This window comes from Ammospiza nelsoni, chromosome 13 (genome assembly GCF_027579445.1).
Source record: "Ammospiza nelsoni isolate bAmmNel1 chromosome 13, bAmmNel1.pri, whole genome shotgun sequence".
Taxonomy (NCBI): Eukaryota; Metazoa; Chordata; class Aves; order Passeriformes; family Passerellidae; genus Ammospiza; species Ammospiza nelsoni.
Window position 1 is genome coordinate 20,585,997 of NC_080645.1, and position 22,143 is coordinate 20,608,139.

Sequence of the window (22,143 nt, forward strand, 5' to 3'; positions counted from 1 at the left end):
TCCAGCCCTGCAACCTGCGGCAGTGCTGCTCCTCATGGTTCATTCTCATTTATTCTCATGTTTTACTCTTGGCTACTCCTTGCATGATCTAAGTTTGGGATTTATCCGGGTGAAGTTATCCAGCCTGGAGCTTTGTCTGCTCCATGGACAGATGTTATTTCATGTCTGGGTAAATATGGAGAAATCAGCTTCATTCCAGGCCCATATGTGAAATAAAAATGCTTCAGTGCTTTTAGGCTGCTCCCACAGTAAATGGACCTACAAATTAATATTCTTTGGGATTGTAGCAGAACCTGTGCTGGGAATTAACTTGATTTGAGGGTGTGTTTTCTGAGCAGATTTAAAAATAATTCCTCTGGTAAAACGTAGGTTTTTTGTGGGCTTTGTAATGCTGCTTTGCCTGTGCCTCCTCCTGCTTCAGGAGAGTGATTTTTGCCTGATTTTCCCTGTGATTTGGGGGTGTTTTCATGCAGGATGGATGGAGCCTGTCCTGAAGTGCAGAGTGCATGTTCAATAAACAGCCAGTGTGGGCCCTGCTCATGTTGGGTGTGTTTCCCTGGTTTTTAGGAAGGGGATGTGTTTGGATGGAGGATTTCTATTTTGTGCTCACTCCAAGGGCTGAGATCCCGTGTTTGGATCAGCCAAGGGAAGTCAGGAGCTGGAATTGCCTCAACCAGAGATGGTGTCCATGTGGATGAGCTTGGAGCACTGCCTGACATCTTTATGATCTTGCTGTGAAGGGTTGGCCTGGATGACCTTTAGTGTCCCTTCCTACCCAAATGATCCCAAATTTCTGTGGGATCTGGGTTGTCCTTGGTGGCGTTTCCCTGTGGTTGATCCTGTTTTGCTTCCAGCACTTTTCCTGCTCAGTTCCTGGCTGTGAGGATGGAGATTCCAGAGTGACCCTCATGGAGCCTCCTCTGCTCACAGCCCCAGCGTGCTGGGGGAAACAAACATTTCTTGATTTTTGCCAAGTGGAACAATGGAAATTCCCATTCCAAGGGCTGGGTCCCTCCAACCCAAACCAACCTGTGGAAGCTCTGGCCTTGCAGAGGAGCTGGATCAAACCAGCTCTGGGGAATCTGCAGGGTTTTCCCAGAGAGTGGTTGTGAGTGGGGCTGGAGCCCCAGCTGGTTTGGAGAATCTGGGTCAAAAGGGGCAAATAAACCAGGAAAAATCCCTGGGAATGCTGGTGCTGTGCTCCAAGATGCTGCTGAGAAAACAAGAAGCTGCTCAGGTAGAGTGTGGGATTTAACCTGGGAGAGGATTGTCCTTCTGGTCCTGTTCAAGTCAGGGAAAATGATTTAGTGTGCAGATTTCTCAGTTTGAGTCAATCAGTTTCCCATTTTTCTCTTGGAAACCAGGTAGGAGAATCCTGAGCATTGGCAAACCTGGATGGGAAGGGCTGGTGCTGCACCCCTGCTTCTCTTGTTAATGAATTCCAAATTTGCTCTGAGCTTGGTGCTGACTCCAGAGTGGAGAGGCAGCACTAATCCCACTGTCCTGACCAAGGGAGGTGCCAAAATTTGGGATACTCTGTTCAGGGAAGCCCAGCTGATGCCGCAGGGTGCAGGACTGGGCTGTGGTGGTCCATGCTGGGCTGCTGGGGCCTCAGAGCTCTGAATTTCTTGCCTGAATTTCTTGTGACACCAGAATTATCTCCCTGACATTGTGCCTGCATGCAAAGGCTGCACCAGCAATTCCATGTTCTTTTAATCCCCCTGCTCGGATAAAAATCAGATGGGAACAAATGTGCAGCACATGAGGACTAAAGACTTTTATTACAGTATCTTTTTAATTATCAAGGTGGGGAATCACGTTTTACAAAGTCCAGTAAATTGAATTTTATTATGGTTTGTGTGAGGACTTATTTAATAGCAGGCTGCACGAGACACTGCCACAATTCCTCTTTTTTTCTGGAGGTTTATTTGTTGCTCTTGAACTCGGGGAAAACGAGCTGGGGCTGGAAGCAGAGGGTTGCAGATCTAACCAAGGGATGGTTCATGTTCATGGTTTAGATTAGCTGAGTTTAATTCCAGATTGTGTGCACTTGGAGCAGCTGGGAAACCCAGACCAGGCAGTTGGGCTTTATTAGGAAAGAGCTCCTGCTCTTTTCAATCGGTGCTTTGGGAAGTCTCAAATCCTGAATTATGGCTGTTTGCTTTGGAAGGAGCTGCAGTTCTGCTCTCTGCTCCTTGCTGTTGGAATTCAGGGCTTCTGTGGAGCCTCCTGCCTGGTGCAGGTGTGGAGAGGGGATGGATTTGGTTCCCTAAGCTGGGAACTGCTGGGTTATCCATGGAATCATGGAAGGGTTTGGGGTGGAAGGGATCTTAAACTCATCCAGTTCTACCTTCTGCTGTCCCAGTCTTGTCCAACCTGGCCTGGGACACCGCCAGGGATGGGGCAGCCACAGCTTCTCTTGGAATTCCATCCCAGCCTCTCCCCACCCTCCCAGGGAAGTTTTCCTTCCCAATATCCCATCCAGCCCCACTCTGGTGAAAATCACAGTAATCTGTGGGTTTGTGCTTTGTTGGGAATTTTTTCATTAACACTGAGGTCTGTTCGCAGTGTTTTCAGCTCTGGGTGGTGAAAAGTTCCCCTCTTGGATTTCAGATTTATTATTTGGATTTATTTGGTTGTCTTCCCTGTTTCTGACAGTTTACAGTCTCTGGGAGGGTCAGTCCACACAAAAAGCCCTTTCAGTTCTGGATGCTGCTGCAAACAAAAGTTATGAGCAGTATTTTGGATATCAAGTTCTGTGTGTTGAGGAAATGCCAGTTTGAGGGAATTGCATATGGATCCCCTTTCCCAAATTTGTGTCTGGAAATGCAACAGACAAAACTGATCCCTGAGCTGAGTAAATGGGAACACAAGTTACAACTTGCACATTGAGGTTCCAATGTGATCAGGTTTATATTCCCATTTTAACTCCTAAGAAGAGTTTTGGAAATGAAAATCAATCCTATAAACCCATGGAAGACCTTTCTGGCCCCATGGCTACAGCAAACACAGACATTTAAGAGATGATTTTCATATGCATGGAGTCTTCTTAGAATTCTGGAAGGGAACAGTTTGTCTGGGATTCATAATAAATTATTCATCCTTTTATTACCATAATAATCGCTTTTTATGGTTACCCAAGTGAATGTTATTATGAAAGCACAGAAAAATCTATTAATTATTTTCCAGGTTTTTACAGTATTTCGGTTTTTTCCTCAATTTTTCCCCATTCTGGGAGCTTTTTTGATGTTATCAGAAAGCAAAGTTATTTTTTTCCAGAGATAAGTCTCTCCACACGCTTGTTTTGTGTATCAGAGCTGGAAGAACACGAGATCACCTTATCCAGAGAAAATGCCAGTCTGGAGGCCTCTTCCCTGCTTTTTGGTCCCTATGGATCCTGGGGTGTTTCCTTTTAACCTTGTGTAGGTCCATAATTTACTTATAAAAAAATCAAAAACATTGGGTGGGGTCTTAAAAATAAGAAATGCTGCCTTGTGCCAGGAACAACTGGAAGCAGCCTGGAATGGAGGATTTCCCCCCTTTAATAGGAAGAGGGTTTAGTGCTGATTAATAGGAGCCTCCAGGGCCTAAATTTGTCCAGAGTTTCACAGGGATTTGTGATAAATTTATAAATTCTTGTTCACAACCTGGTTGTTGGAGGGATGGATGTTTGTTGGTTGGATTTTCCCCAAATAAATGATTCCTGTGTGGATCAGCAGCTCCCAATGACATTTATTTCCATGGTTTTGACCAGCCTGGTCTGTGGAAGCTCAGCCTCAGCAGGGGTTGGGATGAGGGGAGATTTAAGGTCCTTTCCAACCCAAACCATTCCAGGATCTTCTGGAAGTTTCCCAGAGAGCATGGACTGGGTTGTTGCTGTGGAGTTTGTAATAATTCTGGCTTTGGAGGGAAAAGCTTAGTGGAATGTTGTTGAACCACGATATTTGGTGGTGTTAGAGGCTGAGGGAGTGTGAAAAGGACAGATAAATCTTGGTTTGTGTGTCTCTTGATGGGCTGAGTCTCAGGTAATGCCAAGTTCAAGGTTGCCTGTGATGCTCTTTGGGTCTGTAAGTGATGTGGAGCACTGAACACTAGGGAATCTTGGAATAATCAAGGGATAAGCTTGGAATTCTTCAGTGAGATCAGCTCTGTTGGTCATTGTGTGGTGCTGATGACACCGAGGTCGTGGTTCAATGCCTGGATGGGCCTCACTTAAGAGTTGGACTTGATCCCTTCCCACTCAGAATATCCAGTGACCTGGAAATAAAATGGGAATGAAAAATGCTTCCAGAGCTTCCAAAGTGCTTAAGAAAATCAGTTTTGCACGTTGGATCTCCTGAGGGAATCCTGCTGGATGGGTCCATGTGGTTCTTGTGTGACCCCGCGCGTGAGGGAGTTTGGGGGTGGGAGATGATGATAAAAGCCCAGCACAGCTGGGAGGTTGATCCTGGCTCATCCCAAATCCCTGATTTTCTGCTTGTGACCCAAGGTGGGTCCGAGAGGACCGGGTTCAGCAGGAGAGCTCAGCACATTCCTAAGCCTAGGCACAGGCCTAACCCTGTGGAGCAGCATCCTGGGCTGCAGCCTGGAGAAATATTCTCCAGAAGAACTCGTCTTTGGAGCTGGCTTGGTTCTGAGCATCCATTTGGCCTCTGGGTGTTGGAAGGATTGGAAAAGTGTCACATTTTGGGGCCTGTGTGGGGTCTGGGGTCCCCTTTTGGGGCCTTGGGTCCCCTTGTGGGGCCTGTGCTGGGCCCAGCCCAGTGCACACCCTTCCCATGGTGTTTAAACCCTTCCTACATGCAGAAAATCCTGGATAAATACACTCCAGGCTATTTTATGGTGCTTCCCTCATGGCCCTGCTTCACCCACCAGCAGATCCAGTAGCCCTTTGGCCACCTGGTTTTGGTGTTGGCTTCTTGTCGCCAGGAACGTGGCACTGGAAGCTGGGAGAAGCTGCTGGGAGCTGAATTCTTCCCTGCCAGATGCCAAGGAGCTGCTTGTCCAATTTTTTTCCTGTTCTGAGTTTATTATATTAATAGAGAAGAAGTGCTTAAAGCCCTCAGTGGTTGCTCAATGTAGCCTTTGGCACCACACACAGCAGTGGTGGAAAAAAAGCAAACAGAAGTGTGAAGAGCCCGACAAAACACATGGAAAATATCTTGTATTATATAAATAGGCTCAATGCCTGTGCCTCAAGTGCTGCCTCTCATTCGAGTAAATTCCTCCCACCAAGGAGGCAGAAAAATCAGAAATTCAGAGGTGGGAGCAATGAAAAGGGGGAGCAGTTGAGTGTTCTGGAGGTGTTTTGCCCACAGTGGATTTTTAGAATGGTTGGAAGGAATGTAAAGGAAGGAGATGCGATGATTTGAAGGTTGTTTCTGAGAACACACAACAAAAGAGGTGCTTGAACGGGAAAATCTTCACACTGGGTTGTCAGATGTTGGGGGTGTTGCAGAATCAAGCTGGGACCATGAGTTCCACAGCTTGACACTAAGATAAGAGCTGAATGAAGTTACAAAACCCAAGAACTCCAAAACTAAAACACCAAACAACTGCAAAAATCCCCAACAAAAATCCCAACTAAAGAACACCGAGAATGGGAATGTTTTAGTGGTGAACATAGTGCTGCTGGGTTAATGGTTGGATTTGATGTTCTGAGAGGTCTTTTCCAACATTAAGGATTCCAATGACATGAGGTGAACACAGGGGTTTATAACAGACCAAAAATGATTTGGGTTTTTTGTTTGCTGTCATAATTTGGGGGAGTTCCTTCCTCTCCATGTGCTGGCACAGGTGCTGGTGGTGCACAGGTGAGGGTCCTGTCCAGGAGATGTGGTAGTACCTCCAGTACATCCAGATCATTTCAGGAAAATTGCCTTTGTAATTCTTTCTGTGATCCAGGGATTTGGGGCTTTTGGGGATGGAGAACCCTGAGGGCTCCCAATACAACCTCCCCTCTCCATCCTCTAAGGAGCATCCTGCCTCTTATCCACCCCCTCTTATCCATTCTCTGCTTCCATCATCTTTCATCTGCCCTTAATTAACTTTTCCAATTCTGCTGAGCGTACAACATCCCCAGATTAACCTAAGAGGGAGTGCAAAGTTCCCAGAGAATTGAAAATCAATTTCTGTGTCTTCATGTACCTGTCAAGGATTGAGTGCCAGGGCTGGAATTCATCCTCTGGTAGCTGATGGTATCGTGTCCACCTAAATCACCTTTTTAGCAGTGCCTGAGATGGGTTAGGCCGAGTTCCCTGGCTGCCATCCCCTCCTTGGTGGGATGGGGAAGAAGAGGGGTTGGAGTCAGCGCTGACTGTTCCATGTCTGGCAAAAATCTGGTTGTGGAGCAAGAGGGAAATGCTGGCTGGTCAAAATTCCTGGGTGTCCTCATCCCTGACAACAGCTGAGCTCTGCTGTTTATAAAAAGGATTGAGGGCCTTGAGTTGGGCTTAGTCAGCTGCTGATCCCTGGGAACAAGGAAGGGGGGGTGTTGTTTCTCCATCTAATCACTTGCAGGCTTGTGATTACAACATTTAATGATGATGGCCGAGGTCAGTTTTTAATTAGCTGAGCCACATGATGGGCTCTCGCAGTGCCAGCAAAGCCTTTCCTCATTGATGTCTGGCGTGATGTTCCAGAAGAGCAGCTGTGCCAGTGAAATCCTGGATTTATGGGTTAAATCACGCTGTGTATTTCCCAATCCCAAGCTGTTTTGCTCTGATCTGGATGGGACACAGTGGGTCCAGATTGCAGTGTGCAGCAAGTCCCTGTCTTTGTTCTACATGTTGAGTAGTGAGCAATAAATAGGAAAAATAATACTCCAGAAGTCTTGGGAAGTTGGCAGATGTGGCTGTTACCAGGACTCACATGATGCCGTGGCCCGGTGGAACTGAGCTGTTGCCGATTGAATCACATGTTTTTGTCCTGGTAACAACCAATAACACCCCGCTCCTTCCCAAAAATCCTAAATATAGTCCTGAGAAGCTCCAACCAGGGAGAATTGGCACTGGGCTGTGCCTTTTCCACAAGCCCCGTGTGATGGCTGGGATGCAGAGGGTCCATGCCAGGAGCAGATGGCAGAACAGGCTGCACATTCCTGAGTCCCTCAGCCTCTCCTCTCCCCTTCCCTGCGAGGAGGGACGGAGGGATTCACGCATGGCTTCGCCTCCAGCGTGGCTGGAAAGGTGTTGGAAAGGGCAAAGGGATGACTTGGGTTTTCCTGGCCCACACGTGGATGATAACAATCCCCCCAACTCCCTCCCTGCTGTGGGATGGGGTGGAGGAGATGGTTCCCCCAGGGATGAGCCAGCCCCTTCCCAGCTGAATGCACACATTTGTTTTCCTGAACGTACATCTCGACAGGCTCCGTGCACGCTCTGCCCTTGACCCTGCTTGCATGTGAGCTATAAAATTTTCCATTGATTTCCTGGAGGTCTGGAGCTTTCAGGCGAGGCTGGGTCCCTTTGAGCCATCCAGGTCTGGAGTGTGTTTAGGGGATGAGGTTTAGCCAAGTCTGAGGTCGCTCAGAGCTCTGCACGTGAGCGCAGCTTTCCTTATCGTGCTGCTCTGCCAAGCCAGGGACACGTCCCTGAGGTGCTGCTCCTCAACCTGAGGCAGATTCTGGGGGGGCTTCATCTCCCCTCAAAGTCTGGGGCTGGTCCCTGGTGAAGGCAGAGCTTCCAACCTGTTGCATTGTTCATAACTTCATCAAATTTGGCTCTCAGACATCACTACTGGGATTATTTTTATGTTTCCCTGTAACGTCACTGTCAAATTATGGTTCCTCAGTTGTTTTTTATTTACCTCACTTTTGTCATCAGGTTTAGCCCAGTTTGTGCCTTTTTTCCCCTCGCTTTTGTAATCAGGTTTAGCACAGTTTGTTTCTGCCTTCCCTGTTTCCATCAGGAGCCAGGGCCCCTACCAGGAATCTTCCAACCCTGACCTCAGGCACTTTTCTGCTCTAAAGAGAAAAGAATGAATCTTCCTGAGAACCTTTCTGCTCCCCATTCTGGACAGTTCCTGACACCCACTGGTCCCATTCCAAAGGAGATGTGCTGAGTCAACTCTCTCCAGTTCCCTCACATTTAACTTTGAGCCTTTCACAGCACCCAAGATTCCCAGTAAGAAAAAATTGGAGTGTGTGAAGTTGGTCCTGCATCTCTGTTAATTCAACACTTGATGATTTTTCTGCTGAAGTTTTGGTTTATGCAGAGCTGAGATAAACCAAGGCTGGGTTTTGCCTCAAGGATTAACATTGTGCTTTGTGAGGTTGAGCAATGTTTTGTCCTCTGAGTCTGACCTGGAATTGCAATTCTGGGGGAATTTGGAGGCAAGAGTTGTTTGAATTACAGGAGCAGCTGTGGACTGAGGTGAGGGCTTGGTTGGGATGTCCCCCTTACTCGCGGTGGGAGCTGTTCCTCTTTTATTCTTGGCACCCAGGAAATGAGAATGGCTGGAAAATCCTCTGGAAAACTCAGAGGTGAACCTGAATAATCCAAGATTTGCTCTGTCACTTTGGCACTGTTTGACAGGGTTGGCACAAGTTTGGCTCTTAAAATTCCTCAGGATCCCTGCAAAGATGAGGATGAGGAATTTCCTTGCATTTTTGTCTGGAAAGGTGTTTGCTCAATCCAAGTGTATCCAGTTCTGCCCTTGGGGAAGAATGAAGAGCATAATTTGGTGATGGTTGGGTTTTTTCCAGGCCACTTTGGGTTAAGCTTTGGCATTAGTGGGTGTCCTGCTGGAAAACTCAGGGCTTGTGCAAGGAGATTGCAGGGAAGTGTTAAATCCAGCTGGTTCTGCAACAGGATGTGGCTCCCACTGGGAGGTTTTCTTGTGTCTGGACAATGCCAGTGGCTTTCATGAGGCTCTCATCTTTTCACCATGCTGACTTCCTTCTCTTATCACTACTGGCTTTACACATGAATTCCCATCACCAAGCGAGGGTTTGGAGGCTCTGATCCCGGCCGGATCAATTCCAAGGCGTTCTGAACGTGCCAGTCAGGAAGGCACTGTAGCGTAGCCTGATATGAAATATTTTGAGTGTCCTGCTGTAGGTCTTGCCTTTATAAACAAGAGCCATTCCAGAAGTTGAGCGAGGATTGATAGGATCAGGATGTATTTGCAGGGAGGGCTGGCTCAGATGGAGCAGCTGTAGCTTGCCCTCAGTGGGAAGCGGAATAATCTGCTGTGCTCCCTGTGGCTGTGGGGGGGAAAAAAGGCCTAAAAATGAGGAGAAACTCCTTGAGTTGAAATGTATTTTCAGAACGAAGTGTTGCAGGATGGATTTGGGATATTCTGGGGGTGTGCTAAATTAATTCCAGTCTTAATTAAAAGGGTGTACTCAATTCTTAATGAGTGCAAGCACATAGTTGGGATATGAAGTGAAATGGAACACTTGGGATTTTTGGGAGAAATCCTCTCTTGTGAGGATGGGGAAGCTCTGGTAGAGGTTCCCAAAGAAAGTATGGCTGGTCTATCCCTGGGTGTGTCCAAGGCTGGGTTGGACAGGGTTTGAAGCACCCTGGGATAGTGGAAGGTGTCCCTGCCATGGCAGGGGTGGAATGGGATGAACTTTATTGTCCCTTCCCATACCATTCCATGATTCCTTCAGGGCTGGGTGTGCTCTGTGCGGTCTCAACATCCAGGACCTTGGGATCCAGCTGATATTGGGCCTTTTGGGAGCCTGGAGAAAGCATTGGAAGGTGTGGTGTGGGCAGACCCACCTGGACAAAGTTTTGGAGTGATGTTGGAGGACACACATTGGAGGAGCTCCATCCCAGGGCACCTTTCCCTGGCCCCAAGCTCTGCGAGGGCGAGCGCAGCTCTCCCATGTTTCACAGAGCCCCATTCCATGGTGTAACACCACCACACCCTCCTGGAACAGCGCGGCATCCTCGGGGAAAGGAGAAGTGGATGGGGTGGGGAGCCCTTGGTGGAGCTCCACACCCAGCCCTCGGCTGCTCTGCTGGCCACCCCCAAGCTGGGGAGCACCGGGGCGCTCGCTGCGGGGCCGCTCCATGCCTGGTTGCCGTCGGGCCCCGCAGCTGGGCCGCAGTTACAGCACAAACACCCTCAGCCATCCCAGCTGGACGCGAAAGCAGCCGCGCGTTCCACGGGAAGCGCCGATGCCAGAACGGGGAGGTCAAGGCTGTGCAGTGTTTTTCTGGCAAAGGAAAAACCCAGTCGGATGGAAGGCGGTGCCTGGGGAATCTCCGCAGCGGTGGGATGAGCTCCGAGCACGACTGGAGATAATGGGGCTTGGGGAGGGGATTGAGCCAGGGAATATTGGAGAGGATCCAGTTCCCCAAGCCCAATGGCCACCCTTCTTCGGGATGAAGTCATTGGAAGCAGCACAACCGCTTATCCAGAGGGCCAACCTGCTTCCAGGAGTTTTGGGATTGTGGTTTAAACAGGTTTTTGTGTTCCCAGCCCTCTGTGCCCACTGGTGCTGCCTCATTTCCCCCTCGGAGCAGCTCCAGCTCATCAGATTCCCTGTCTGTTTTCTTATCCAGGGGAAGGCTTTTAGCTCTTCTTTCCTGCAGAGTGAGGTGCTCGGAACTGTCAGCACCATATGATCCATCCCTCCAGGAATATCCAACAGGATGGAGGCAATGTGTCAGAACATGTGGAAAAATCCCCCAGAGCTTCCAGTTGATGCTGGAATTATTAAAACCAAAAAAGTGGAGAAAGCGTTCTTGGAGCTCTGGAAAATGCCACCGATAAGGATCTTTTTAGGGCTACTCAAATTTCTCCCATGAAAAGATGATCTCAAAGTACCAAGGTTTGTGTCTGGATTTGCAGTTTTCCAGACTCTGGGGGACTTGGAGCTTGGAATAATCTTTTGGCTTCTTGCACAGTGTAAGAGGGACCAAAGCTTCAGCAGCAGGAGGCACCTGGAAGCTGCTGGAGATGGGCATGGAGCTGGTCCTCTTTTCCTGGACAAGGATGAAGCCAATGTCCCAGTGATGGCCACAGCCCCTGGAATGGGTTCTGATGAGCTTTGGATGAGTTTTGGTTTTGCTCTGCAGAAATCCACAGCTTTTCCTCGTCACTCCCCAGAACTGGATCCATTCTGAAGAGCAGCAATACATGGAAAATGGAATATTTTGCTTATTAAAGTCACTTGGAGAATTGCAGTTCCGAGGTTGGCAACCAGAGCTCCGAGAGGCTGAAGGAGCTGGAGAGTTCATTGTTCCCCTTTTCCAAGAGAAACTTCCACATGTGCCAGCACTTTTATTTATAATGCTCAAATAAATAGAGTCCATTTAAAGGTATTATTGAGGGAGCAGCACTTCAAATATATCATTTTTATGTTATTAGACTGCTTGGAGTGAGGTGTCCTACTGCAGGCAGATAATCCATCCCCCTGCCTGGATTCCAGGCTGGAACTTACTGGAAGCTTTGCACCACAAGAATCCGAGTGAAGGGATTATTTTCAAGGGAAGAAAAGGGAGCTTGAGGAAAATAAGGCTGGAAGGCAGAACCTCAAACCACGGTGGAGAAATTTCCTGACAGCAGCTCCGCGTCTCGTGACCACCTGATGGCTCCTGAGCTTTTTGGGGATTTCAGCAGATGCCCAAAGGGGAGCTCAGCTGGCTGGGAAGGATTTGGGGTAGGCTGCACCTGGAGTTGGGGCCGGCTGTCCCCCTTCCTTCATTCCATCCGTTCTTTTTTTTGTTGGAACAAGGGAAATCCGGAAGGAATCCAGACGTTCTGAGAACATCAAATGATGGCACTGACCTTTGCAGGCTGTTCCTGGTGTCCTGTGGTGTGAGGGAATGCTGCTGCTGGGACAGGAAAGGTGGTCCAAGCAGCAGGAGAGAGGGAAGATGGGCTTGCGCAGGAGCGCCGGGCTCGCAGAGGATCTCGTGTCGGAGCAAGGTCCCTGTGTCCAGCTGAATTCCCTGCAGCCAGGAATTCCCAGGAGCTGATTCTGCTCTGTGAAATCCATGAGATTATTCAGGAACACCAGGCTTGTGCACATGCCCTGTGAATTCCTGATGGAAAAGTTCTGTGGCATGTGAGCAGGTGTAGGATAAAGAGGGATAATTCCCCATGTATTTCCCCATTCTCACAGGTGCAGAAATCAGGATTTGGTCATGGTCAGAACTACCCCAATAGCTGTTGGAATCTGGCAGGAAAAGGTTTAAAAAAAGTGGGAAGAGAACTGGTGTTGTACCTGATTTTGTCAGAGAGGAGCTGAACTCCAACTCAAGGGAGTGCACAGAATTAAAGAGAGGAGCAAAACAAGATGCAAATATGTGGAGTGCAGGGGGATTGGAAAGTCCATTTAATTCCCAGCTCTTTGGGAGCTGGTTCTGGTTTTCATCTGCTCCTGGTGCAGCCTTGTCCAACTTCCTCCAGCTTTTCCATGTATCTCAATCCCTCAGGAGCTAAGACCAAGCTCAAAGGTTTTTTAGCTAAAAAGGGATTTTCATGTGAACATTGGAAGCTTAGGAAGAAACTCTTTTATCTTGAGCTCTGCATGTTGGTGTGAGGCTTCCAGGTTACTCCAGGGCTGCACCAGTTGGGTACTGTAGGGGAAAGGGCTTGGGAGATGGAGAAGGAAAACTTCTCAGGAGATGGAGGGGAGAAGCTGCCTCTGGAGGCTCTTGGACGAGCTCTGTGTTATTAAAAGTCATTTAGTGCTCTCAAGGAAGTGCCTGGAGGCTGGAGCTGGGATCTGTCACTCCCAGTGTGGTGCCCAGGCAGAACAAGAACCAGAGGAAAGAGCAAATGAGGTGAAGGAGAGAGAGGAGGAGGCAGAATCTCAGATTTGGGATCAGAGTATCCAACCCCACAATTTTCCAGGAGGTTTTTTTTTTTTTTAACCTGCAGCTGCAGGAAGGACCCATCCTTGTGGCAAGGCTCCGGAGTGATGTTTGTAAATTCCAATCTCAGTGTTCCTGACAGCAAATGTTTGATTCTTGGGGAATTTCAGAGCCTTGTGGCTGTGCTTGGATGGGTGGAGGGGAATGGGAATCGGGGGTTCCTTAGGGATGGATATAATTGATATAAACTTCAGATTTGGTGAATTTTGTATGGATATTCCTGAGCAAATGGTTAAAATAAGGAAAAGGTGAAGGAACAGAAGTTTGCTTTCCCTGTTACTATTTTTATTTTCCTTTTTACTGTGTGGTCGCAGTAAAAATTCTCCTTCTGGAATCCCAGAGTTTTCTTTCCCTCTCACCCTGATTTAGGGCAAGGGTTTGAGCTCCCCCCTCCTCCTGGCTCCTTTGAATGGGGGAAATGAGGAGGTTTCTTAGGAATATTCTGTTCCCTCCCTGCTTGCTGCCAGTTGGCATCTCTGCAGCCCCCCTCCACTGCTGCATATTTGGGGATGCAGGAGATTTCTCCTGTTCTTTGAGGTTTGCTGGAATTTCTGTTAGCTCCTCTGGGCAAAACCACCCTGATTTGATTGGGAAAAGCCAACATGGAGCTGAACTGTCTCTGGTTGTGTTTGCTTGGGAAGGAACAGCCTCTGCCTTGGGTTTGCCAGGATCAGCCGTGTTTTGTCTGGGAATTGCAGCAAACAGAATGATTTGGGGTTTTATTTGCATTCTGCACATCCAGCCCCGTGGAGTGCTCCAGGGTGGCATTTTTATCCTGATCCAGCTGCTTGCAGCTGTTTTCCTGCTGCTTGGGCTCCCAGATGTGCTCAGCAGCTGCATCCAGCCCCAGTTGTGGCTCCATGGAGCTCACTTGGAGCATGGCAGGGAGAGGGGGTGGCAGATGCCTGAGGGGCTTCTGGAGGTGTCCCCTCCAAGCTGGTTCATGGAGAAATTCCCTCAGGTGATCCTGCAGCTCCTGGAAATGGCTGGGAAGGGATCCCAGTGTTGGTGGCCCTTTCCTGGCCTGGGCACCTGCCAAACATCCCTGGATTTACTGATGTGGGTTGGGGTTGGACCGTTGGTTCCAAATGCCATTCCCAGCTCCCAAAGCCTGGAAAAACCCCAAATTCCTGCTCTGCTGAGTCACCTTCCACAGGGATCCTGCCCTGAGGTGGTCCCTGCCTTGGGAGAGGGCATTTGAATGCTCCTGACTCCTCAGATTAATTAATTGGAGGATGGATATTCCTGACCCAGGCTCCAGGGGATCAAACCACCAGGAAATTCCATGTGGTGGATTCCCACAGGGATTTAGCACCTGATTCCAGGCTCCAAAGCATCCAGAGCAGCTGTGGGCAGGGAAAAGGGGAGGGCAGGAACAAATCCAGAGCATGGATGCAGCTCCAGGAGAAGTCCTTCTGTGGGATGAGCCCTCAGGCAGCCCAGAGGGTTTGTGTAGATGGTACCTGTGGATCTCAGCTCTTTTTGTTTCAATTCCTTCCCTGGAAAAGATGGATCTGCTGGTTTATCCCACAAGGGTTGGGGTACCTGAAAGCACAAAGGTCATGGAATGGTTTGGATGGAAAAGGACCTTAAAGCTTATCCAGTTCCAGCCCTGACTGTCCCAGGCTGCTCCAGTGTCCAGCCTGGCCTTGGGCACTGCCAGGGATCCAGGGCAGCCACAGCTTCCCTGGAAATCCACCCCAGGGCCTCCCCACCCTTACAGGGAAGTTCAAAGGAACACTTTGGAATTGGAAATTGGCTTTTTTCCTGTTCTTTAACCCATCTGGGGGTGCTCTCGGTTTTCCCCTGGCACTGCTGATCCACACTCCATGTGTCCAGCTGATGGAAAGCAGGAGGTGGAATGACATCATCCACCCTGCAGGAGTTTAATCCCTCTTGACAGGAGCAAACCTTTCCCTTCTCCTTTTCTCTTTCCTTCTTTTTCTCTTTACATGGAATCCTTGTCCTTTTCCAGAATGGACAAAGGATGAAACCAGCTTGGAAAGTCCTGAAAGAGCCTCACTGTCACTTGTCCAGCTTTTATTTCCCTCTGGCTTCAGCTCCATCCTTTTCCAATTGCATCCTCTCTATTCCCTATCTTTGATTGGAAACAGGACCCTTTCCAAATCCTATTTAGGGTTTTAATAACCCTGAATGCATCCTCTGAGCACAAAACAATCCTTGTGGGAAGATCCCAGGTGAATCCTGGGTTCTTGGGAGCCAGATATTCCGCGCTGCTGGCTGGGCATGGAATGAGGGGTGCAAAGAGATGGAAAAGGGAATTATCTTACTTGGAAACTGCCAATGTCTTAGGGGAAAAAACAAAAAAAGGTGGAATGGCTCCTCAGTAACAGAGCAGCTGTGGCTGCTCCAATCCTGGAAGTGTCCAAGGCCAGGTTGGAATGGGCTTGGAGCAGCCTGGGACAGTGGAAATTGTCCCAAGAGTAGGATGGGATGGGATGATTCTGAAGGTCCCTTCCAACTAAAAGCATTCCATGATTCTCTCTGGAGGGAATAACAGTGCCCTTGAGGAAACTGGTGTGGAGTGGTGTCTAGCCAAAAGATTACTGGGAAAGGGGCAGTTTTTGTTTTAGAGTCAGAAATGTAAATTATTAAATTTTGACTATAATTCTGTGAAGAATGGGAGTGGTCGAATTCCTCCCATCAACTTTGAATTAATTTTGATGAGCTAAACCATTTTTTTTCAATGGAATATTCTCCATTTAAAATAGTTTGCTTCTCCTGAGGGCATCCACAAACCTTCCTGTTAAAATGTTATCAATTCTGAGAAAACTTCCAATTATTCCTTCAGTCTTCCCTTCACCTGGAGCTGGGTGTTGTTTGTTGGGAATTTGAGTGTGTTTTCTGCCCATCACCACTGAGTGAATAATCCAGGTTTTTGCCTGAGCTGCCCAAAATTTGGAGCAGGCTCAGATTTTTGTCTTTTGGAGCAAATTTCCCCCAGGAATGGTTGGATCCTGGGTTGGATCTGATTTCTTTCCATAGGGCCCTGAAGCTGTGCTATTAAATAGGGCTTTTTATGGGCTGCAGCAGAATCTCTCTTTCTTCCAGCCTTTCCTGAGCTCTCTTCCCACCTGGAATTCTGAGCCACAGCAAGGCCATAAAATGTCTGCTCCTGTCAGACCTCCATGGTTTGTAACAGGACCTTTTCCCCAATAATTCCAATTTCCACTACTGTGGTCACGGTGGGATTTGCCCACAGGACACACGAGCTGGTTTTTGTTTTTTTTTTTTTTTTTTTTTTTTCCCTGGATAAATTGTGCTGCACTTCCTTGTGCTTTTCCCAAATCCTTGGCATGGCCACAGCTCCACCTTTTCCCCGGGAAATCTTTGTGCTGCTCAGCCCTGTGTGGTTGGGAGCACATGGATCAGGACTGGCAGGTTCAGATGGAGCTGGGTCATCCTCCAGGACACCCAGAGCTCTGGAGCACACACCCAAAACTCTTGGGGACCCCTGAGGTCTCAGCACAGCCCCCATCCCCATAAACCTGGGAATACCACTGCTGATATTCCATACACCTCCATCCCACACCTGTGCAGCCTCTTTGGCTCCCAGCCTGGATTCTGCTCCCCAGGAAACCTCTTTTTTTCTGGATTCCTAGAGAGGGGGAGAAGTTTCCAAGCTCCCAAGTTCAGCGGGGTTTTCTCACCTCCAAAAAATGCCTGGAGCTGAAATGTTGGCGATAAAAGATTTTCAGGGCGTGGGTCCCTCTCCTGAACTCCCTGCTCATCCCTAGGAGCTGTGTCCAAAGAAAAATGTGGAGTTTTGAGCTGGAAAAAAAATGCATTTTGCAAGGAACCAAAGCAGGGAGAGGAGCTGCTGCTCTCTTCTTCCAGCTGATCCATTTGTGCTGAGTTCCAAATATTCCTGAAGGGTAACAACCCAGACAAGATGGGAAGAGCCCAGCACGTGAAAAAGTGGCTCTTTAATCTATGTGGTTTTAATCAACTGGTTTTATGGCATCCCCAGAACCTATTTCTGGGTGCAGGAATGGGATTTTTCCCACAAATTGTGTGGGGAAAAGCCAGGGCAGTGCCCAGGTTGGTGCTGGGCTGCAGGGCTGGATGTGGTGGGGCTCAAAGCCTGGCAGGAATTGGCCACTCTGAATTTTCAGCTCTTATTACATTTATCTAAATCTGCATCCAGTGCAGAATTCCATCTGTGCCTGCTGCTTGGAGCAGGGAGGGAGCACATCTGGCCAGATGTGCTGGAAAAGGGTTTGCAGTGCAAGCCCAGCTGTGAGGGCTGTGATGGTCTCGTTCCCTTTGGGGTGATGATACCCAAAATATCCCAAAATTATGCTTAAAGATAGCCCAGGATCTCTCCCCTTCCTCCTGTTATGGCCAGAATCCCTACAAATGGATTTTCTGGGAAGGATTTTTGGTGTGGAACAGGGAGAATTAGGGAGATAAGTTACTCTGTGCTTTGTGCTCTGCTTTGGTTTAATCGTGTGGTGAATGAAGCCTCCAAATGTCTCCTTTGGGATCTGGAGGGAACCTTTGCAAGGAAAATGGGAATTTCTGAACTCAAGGATTATTAGGAATCCTGTATGATGGGAATGTGCTGGGTACCAAATGATTTAATGTATCAATCACTGAGTAACATAAATCAGTGTTCAGTGTAAATCTTTGTCCCATCACTTTCACAGATCCTTTCAGATTGGATTTGAATTTGACCTTTTCCTCTGGATTCACTTGGAAAACACATTTTCCCAGGTGCCAGACATCTTTGTGCATGAGGAGTTTTTGGTTTTTTTTTAAAGGATAACTCAATTTTTTTTTTTAGTAAGTTGCAGTGCTTTAAGTGAGGAATTGAATGGTGGAAGGTGTCCCTGCTGCTGGCAGGGGGTTGGAATGAGCTGAGCTTTGTTCCCTTCCAAACCAAACCATTCCACTGTTCTGGGGAGGTGAGGTCATAAAAAGAGCCTGGACTTTGATCTCTTTACATTTGGCTGGAATGTGCAAATCATGTGGAGGTTCAACTTTTCCAGAGCGATCCAGAGCAAAGGCTGGTGGTGACACTGGGAGGGAACAGAGATGGACCAGCCAGGAGTGCCCTTCCTTAGATATTGTGGCAGAGGGTTTTAGGATCACCAGGGTTGTGTGGCACCAAATTGCTGCCCAAATTGTGGGGTTGGAGGTGACTTTTGCCCTCATCCTGCTCTCTTCCAGCGCATCCATACGGTGTCCACGCCACTCAGACGTTCCCCTCCCGCCCTGCCAAATTTCCAGCTGCTGCAAATGAGTGTTGAGGTTGCTGTGAGCTCATTGTCAAGGCAAACAGCTGGCTCTGCTGGAATATAGGTTTGGATGGGGCTCCTCGGGATGGGAATGTCATTAATGCCTCTGTGTGAAGTGAAATAAAATTAAATTCCTCCCGCGCGCCCCGCGGGATTTCAGCGCTCCGAGTTCAAGGGGAACGGGGAAAATCCCTTCAGTGGAGCTCTCAACATTCAGCTCCCACCAGGGGAGAGGCAGTTTGTGACCTGGGCATTCTGAGTGTCTGAAAATCCTCCTGAAATTCCAATTTCCTGTTCTTTATTGCTCGGGGAACATTCAGCCTAATTGGAGTCGGTAGGGAAAAGGCAGAGTTAAGGTGATGATGCTGATGGAGCTGCTGGGATTGCAGCTTTTCTGGGAGTTGCCCTCACACGTGTGAAAATGAGGCATTTCCTGCTGTCTCCTGGGCTGTCAGCGGGCTCTAAGAGTCGGGATAAACCTCGGGATCCCTCCTTTTGCTGGCTGGGCTTTCTTCACCTTCCTACAGGGAATTGTACCAGGAGGAAAAATCCTGCCCTGGTTACAGCCAGAAGGTGGAATCTGGATTTCCAAACTCTGTCCAGCCCTGGGCATGTTGTTCACCACTCCCAAAATGCTTTCCCCAAAATACAGGTGCCAACTTGTGTGCATCCCCATAGCTTCCCCCTGAGCAGGGAGAGTCCCAGGTGGGAATTCTGTGGCTGGGCCCTGTAACAAATATCGGGGTGTGCAGAAAAAAAAAAGGAGTGGGGAAAGGAAAGAAAAGCCCACCTGCCTTGCTTTGAGCAGCCCTGATTCCATTGTCTCTCCTCAGAACATCCTGCTTGGCAGCTGAGCCCTCTCCCCAGAGCTTTTCCACACCCCCTCTCTCCTTCCTGCAGCAGAACGTGGCTCTGCAGATGGAGGTTGTTTGCTTTGTGGTTACAGATCCACAGAGAAATTAAAAAGGGAGGGAAAAAAACCCCCAACTTTTCCTTTTTTTAGGTTTAGGGGGTGGAGTCACTCGCTCTGTTCATCTTGGGTTTCACCAAACTCCAGGGCTGGGATGGGAGGTGAGCTCCCAGCATGGAATCCCAGACTGGATTGGGTGGGAAGGGGCCTTAGAGCTGCTCCAGTTCCAGCCCCTGCCATGGGTTGTTCCAGGTTGCTCCAAACCCCATCCCTTGAGCTCTTCCAGGGATTGGGAAATTCCCAGCTGTGAGCATCCCGGTGTGGGGAAGGGATGTGGGCAGGCAGGGAGGAACTGGGAGATGATTCCAGAGGAGGAATTGCTCTCCATGACCTTCCCTGGGCTGGCAGCGCTCCTGTGCCTGCTCCCTCCAAGGATAATGCACTGATGAGGATTTTTAGGATGGCAAAGAGCAGGATAAGCAGGATGATGGTGAGAAGTCTTTCAAACTACACCCAGAGCATCCATCTCCTGACACACGTGGTCTCCCAGCTCCCCTTGGAGTGTGTTGCTGATCCATGTTGGGATTTGGCATTCAGGGATTGCAGCACCTGGAGCGCTGAGCCATCCAGAGGCTTGGGAAGGAGCAGCCAGCTGTGCCAGCCTTGTCTTTGCTTCTCCCCATCCCTCCTGGCACAGCAGGGGAGGGGGATGTGCAATTCCAGCTCTCCATGCTGGAAGTGTTCCTTTGGGAATGGGATGGACGGGAGAGCTCGGAGCAGCCAGGGGATGTTTGTAGGATGACACAATTAACGACTGCCCCACCAATTTTATGGACGTGCTGAGAGTTCAGGATGTCCACTGGAGCTGGGGCTGGGAGGTGGGCGAGGGGAGATGGTGTCAGGAGCGTGGGGCTCCTCCAGGACCACCCAGGAACGGCGCAGCTTCCGCAGCTGTGGCTGGAGAGCCCCAGGGCTGCCAGGCCACGGCTCCAGGGCAGGATGAGTGGGCAGGAGGAGCTCCCTGGGGCCAGAACTCACGTCAGAGGGGATCAGCAGGAGGGGCAGGATCGGGGATGCTGGGGGCGATGAGCACGAGGCAGGAGTGGGGATGCTGGGTGGGATCAGGGATGCTGGGGAGGATCGGGGATGCTGGAGTGGGATAGGCAGGAGTGGGGATGCTGGGGAGGATCAGGGGTGTTGGGTGGGATCAGTGGGAGGCAGCATCAGGGAGCCCAGGATAAAAGGGATGGAGCAGGCACAGCACAGGAGCCACAGCTCAGAGCTGAGAACTGAGAGCTGCCACTGCCATGAGACATCTCCAGGACATTCCCATGGGATTCCATCTCTGTGAGGGACTCTGGAGGCCCTGACCTTCCAGGTGAGGGTCTTGCCCACCTTGCTGCTTGTTTCCTGCCACCCACGTGGAGCTGGAATTCCTCAGGAGGAATTGGAGTGAGCCCTGGGCTCTTTGCATGGTTCAGTGTGGGGTTTGCCCTGTCCAGTGCTCTCCCCATCCCACCCATTCCTCCTTCCCCCCATCCAGAGATCTCTGAGGCCATTTCTGAAGGGAGCAGGCAACAAAGGGGAGCTGGGATGGGATTGGCATCTTGTTGGTTTGGGGTTGGTTGCTTGGTTTGATTGTTTGCTCCGAATGGTTTTGCTCTGGTTGCAGCTGGAGCCTTGCCCCGAGCTCCAGGGGGTGTTTTTTGGGGAATCAAAGGACTTTCATGCTGTGAAATGCAAATGTGAGGGTGCTGTGCAAGACAGGCTGAGGGCTTTGTAAATTTATATATTTGTATTTATAAAAGCCCTTTTATTTCCTTGGAATTCTGTGACTGTGCTATTCTAACAAAGTGAGCTCTGATTCAATTTGTGGTTCTTATCCAACCTGCAAACAAGGCTGACTTCTGGAAGTGCTTTAAAACCCATCAATTCCGGCAGGCTTTTCCTCTCAGAGCTCATTACAGCATTTCCCTCCTTTGTTTCTTCCTGAGTCCCACACTGTAACTCAAGTATCCTGCCCTGGGATGCATCTCAGAGGTGAAATCCCTGGAATTCTGCATGGGTTTCACCACAGGGTTCCTGTTCTGCTGCACTAAATGGATCTACTCAAACCCTTGGTTCTTTAGGGTTTTTTATTTCAGTTGTTGTAACTAATTTTGCATTTTTCACATCCCTCTTGTTGCCTGGCTTTCCATCTTTTACCTTTGCAGAGGTAAAGTCATGTGCAGTATCATTATTGCTGGAATGAGCTTGAAGGTTCGTTATGGCACAAGGAACATGGGCTGGGTTTTGTGCTCTGATTTATTATTGCACCTGTCTTGGCTTTAAAACAAATTAATAGGGAAAAATCTACTAAAAACTGGAAATCTGGGGCACTATTTTAGTCGGGGTGTTGTGAGGCAGGGCAGGAGCTGTAATTGCAGGGGTGAGTTGGAAAATCCTTCCCTGTGAGGTTGGGGAGACCCTGGAATGGATTTCCCAGAGCAGCTGTGGCTGCCCCTGGATCCCTGGAATTGTCCCAGGCCAGGTTGGACAGGGCTTGGAGCACGCTGGGACAGTGGGAGGTGTCCCTGCCATGGCAGGGATGGGATGAGATGAATTTTGGGATCCTTCCAACCCCAACCATTCTGTGTGAGGCCTCTGAACTGGAGACAACTGGTGTGTACCCAGAGCTGCTGGCTGGAGCTGGGAGATTGGGAATTTCAGGCTTGCAAACCAAAGCAGACAGGCGAGAAGGGCTGGGTGGCTGCGATGGGAGCATGGAAAGCTCCTGTGGATGCTGGGGAGCAGATGCAGCCAAGATGCTGCTCAGGCCCTCAGACACAGCCACATTTCCCTCTCCTCTGGCAGGAAGGGCCATTGGAAGTGGGAAATGCCAGGGATGCTCCCGAGGGATGTTGTGTTTGCACTGCAGAGGTTTTCCTTCCCCCAAGCTCTGTTTTTGCCCAGGGAGCTTTGTTTTTGTTCCTGGTAGCTGTTGTTTGCTGGATTAGCAGCAAGTCTGATAAAATCTGGATAGGTTGGAGAAATCTGAGGGATTCTCTCTCCTTTGGAGAAGCCTGGCTCAGATTCAGGTGCTGTTTTTGTCCCTCATGCAAAGGTGCTGCAGCTCAAACTGTGACAGCTCCTCACG

At 49.2% G+C, this 22,143-nt stretch overlaps 1 long non-coding RNA gene across 1 annotated transcript in view; it reads left to right on the forward strand.

The window, feature by feature from the left end:
* Positions 1–18,217, forward strand: part of LOC132079287 (uncharacterized) — a 31,771-nt gene extending 13,554 nt beyond the window's left edge. Inside the window, exon 3 of the long non-coding RNA XR_009419380.1 lies at positions 18,030–18,217. This is a non-coding gene — a long non-coding RNA (uncharacterized LOC132079287). The remainder of the gene's footprint in view (positions 1–18,029) is intronic.
* Positions 18,218–22,143: the final 3,926 nt, after the last annotated feature.